The following is a 4024-nucleotide window of genomic DNA, read 5'->3' as shown; positions in this document are numbered from 1 at the left end:
ATTCCTATGAAATCATTCTATTAAGAACGCATTAAGATTTACGATATTTAATTAAGCACGGTGACTAGGTATATTCCTATCCTAACCACAAATCCGCTACCCCTAAGGGTTAAGATCGTGCTCTTTTCAATACTTCTCTAATCTAAACATGGCTTTCCCAAGCATAGCATAGATAGTAAATAGAACCTAACTGTTGGCCAGACAATTAAGCAATTAAACACAGAATTGAAGAAACAACCATATATTGGTGAATTATAATCAAGGTCAAGCTAATATCAAACTACAATATTCATGGCTAAATCACAACCCCAGAACAATGGGTGTTTAGCCACTCATACTCATGTTCATCACAACAAGGTTCAATTTCATCACAATTAGCAAAAACCAAGGGAAGAAAAGAAGAAATTGATGGTTAAATCTTCTCCTTGCCTCTTGCCTCTTGCCTCTTGCCTCTTGCCTCTCTATTTCTTCCACTAGATTATGAAAACCTTGATTAATAATCCTTGGGCGAGCTTGACTTTATATAGGTTAAGTGGGGTTTCCTCCATATTTCCAATTATACCCCTGACAAATGCTTTCCGGAATTTGGACTAGCGCGGTCGCGCATATGGGCGCGCATCTGACCGCGCTAGTTGGCATACGTTCTGTTTAGGGCGCGCTAAAATTAGCGCGGGCGCGCACCTGGGCGCGCTATCCCAGATCCTTACTTCCTTGATTTTTTTCCTCGTCTTCGTGCGTACTCAGCTCCGAGGGGTTGTTTTTGCTCTAAAGTAGTTCCAATCACCTCTTTAAGGCATCACATGTGCTCCTCATCCTGCAATGTATACAATTCACAATTAGAGCCCATTTTTAATCAATTAACCACATTATGGCATCGAAAAATAACTAAGCGGGAGCATAAACAATCGTCAAATTACCTAGATTTAGCCTCTTATCAACACCCCACACTTAATTCGTTGCTAGTCCTCGAGCAATCACCCTATACTTTCTAGAGGTTCCTTCACTCAACCATATCCCCTAACGCATTACACCCAGAACAATTTACATACATTACGCCTAGCAGTGAACAATCCTAGCCTCAAAAGTGGACTCTCAAGTGCCATGCAATATTCATACTTCCTCAAAGTACTCTACACAGAAGTCAAGACTTGCTTTTCCTTCACGAATCACATGCCCTCACAATCACAGTAAGGAGAATAACATCAATCCGCACATTTGAGTCTCATGCTCACATATATCAAAGGAAATCGCTCACCCTCACAAAAGAAGTCACATGCATGCAATTGGTACCATAAGCTTGCCCTTAATCTAAATCTCTACTAATGTAGGCTCACTCGATCTAAATCAATTAGGAATTTTTCATGGTTGTAATGTGGGCTAAGGGACGGGTAGGATATATTTAGGAATAGTGGTTCACCCTCCTAAGCACTTTAACACATCACATAATCACTTTGAGCGCAAGATCTTCAATCCCAACTTCAATTTCACAACTAAAATCACTCCCAACAATGTTCCCTCTTTCTTTAAGCACCACTTTAATTTATACCCCACTAGCTAGAACAAGCCAACAATTTATTCACCTATATATATATTTTTTTTTTGAAGTTTCCGCTAGTGGTGTATTATTCTACAAAACAAGTGCACCTTTCTACCTCTTATTGGTTTCACTCAACAGCCACCCCACAATTAGTTCTGTCACGACCCCAGTTCACCATCCATGAACATGTCGTGATGCACCTAGTTCCTACAACTAGGTAAGCCTAACAGTGCGGAATAACAAGTAAACATTTGCGGAATAATAAATTAAAATTGAACATACGGAAATAACAACTGTATATAAGGCCACTCAGCCTATACAACTCAAAATATGCGGAAGTGTGCAACTAAATCCCAAAACCCGGAAACTCACGGGAAACACAGGCTAATAGAATGTAGTAAACTGCTCTACACCAGAATGTCTAATCAACAAGAAAGGAAAGAAAAGGAACTATCTGCTAAAGCCGGAATAGAGTAGAGACTCCTGGTCTGCGGACGTAGCAGATATACCTCAAGTCTCAGCTAGGACTCTCCACTACGAGGATGATACGTCTGGGAGGAAGTACCTGGATCTGCACATGAAAAACATGCGCAGGAAGGGCATGAGTACACCACAGCGGTACTCAGTAAGTGACAAGCCTAACCTCGGTTGGGTAGTGACGAGGAAGGTCAGGGCCCTACTGAGATAATATAATAAATAATGAGATAACAGAAATAGTTTAAATAAAGTCTACAGCGAGAATCTAAACCAGGTAAATAAGGAAGAACAGTAATAGAAAGCAAAGGTAACAATACACGGAAAACTGCCCTCACAAGGAATAGTAGCCGGGGTATCTCTTGGTATCCCGAGGATCTCTTGGTATCCTTATCATCAACACTAGGGATCTCTCGGTATCCCGAGGATCTCTTAGTATCCTCAATAAGTAAGTCGGGGATCTCTTAGTATCCCGAGGATCTCTTGGTATCCTCAATAAGTAAACCGGGGATCTCTTGGTATCCCAATATATATATATAGAAACACATGTGCCAGGGATCTCTTGGTATCCCGCACCCTCAGTCCAGAATATCTCAAGTACAGGGGATCTCCCGGGAAGCCGTCCCGTAGTCCCAAATTAAACACACAACAACAACGATTCCTAAATCTCGGAACAATGCTAAAAATCAGGACACGAAGTAGTAAATTATAGCCTAACATGCTTCACAGAGTACAAATAGCACAGTTAAAGCAATTAAGCAGGTAAGTCAGCTAAACATGAGTCTCTAAGCTAGCACAGGTACAAACTTACAGTTAAAAGGAACAAGTAAACAAGAAAGCTCAATTTAAATACTTCAAGTAGAAACGGATTTACAACAATTAGCTCAAGTACGCGCTCGTCACCTCACGTACGGGGCATTCAAATATTCAAGATCATATCCTAAGGGAAAAGATCCCCCACACAAGGTTAGACAAGCCACTTACCTCGAACCGGCTCAATATCAACTAGAAATCACGCTCTTGCCACGAGTATCCGACTCCAAATGGCTCAAATCTATTCAATTCAATTACATATTGTAAATAACATCGCAAACACCTGGTTTTGCTAATAAATTCAAAGCTACGGCGTAAAATTAGGTGAAATGACCAAAATGCCCTCCAGGCCAACGCCCCGGAATCGAATAATTTTCACATTTTCAGAACCCTCGTACTCTCACGAGTCTAACCATATAAAAATCTCCCAAATCGGAGGTCAAATGCCCCCTCAAAACCCAATAGTTTGGTCTATGAACTTTCACCCAATTTTCATTCAAAATCCCAAATTTAAAGGTGAAATCGTGATTAGATTAGTGGGTATTAAGCATAAGAGAGTAGAGAATCGTTACCCAATCGTTGCTCTTGAAAACCCCTCGAAATTTCTCCCAAATCCGAGCTCTCTATCTTGAGTTTTGTTAAAAATGGCTAACCCTCGTTTTTGAAATGTTAAATACTGTCCAGACACTCAATGCATCGCGAACGCGGAGACTAGATCGCGTTCGCGGAGAAGAAAGATGGAAGATGTCAGATATGCTCTTCGCGATCGCGAGGAGTAGGATGCGAACGCGAAGGCCTGGGATTTTTAAAGCTACGCGAACGCGTGGCCTGTAACGCGATCGCGATTGGAAAAATGCTGAGGTCCAGAAATTGTTCTACGGGAACGCGTGCAAGGGTTCGCGAACGCGAAGAACTGACTGGCATAGGTACGCGAACGCGGTGAAGTTTATGCGAACGCGATGAAGAAACTGGCCTCCCTCCAAGATTACACTATGCGAACGCGAGAGGGAGGCTGCGATCGCGAAGAGGAAAAGTTTGCAACAGCTGAGTTCAGTTTTCTGCAATATTTTCCAACTCCAAAGTGCTCCGTTGAGCACCCGGAACACACCCGAGGCCCCCGGGACCTCAACCAAACCTACGGACATATCCCATAACATCATTCAAACTTGTACCAATCCTTAAACCACCTAAAACAACGCC

Source organism: Nicotiana attenuata, unplaced genomic scaffold (genome assembly GCF_001879085.1).
Source record: "Nicotiana attenuata strain UT unplaced genomic scaffold, NIATTr2, whole genome shotgun sequence".
Taxonomy (NCBI): Eukaryota; Viridiplantae; Streptophyta; class Magnoliopsida; order Solanales; family Solanaceae; genus Nicotiana; species Nicotiana attenuata.
The sequence above is the reverse complement of the archived record's forward strand: the minus strand, read 5'-3'. Positions refer to the sequence as shown.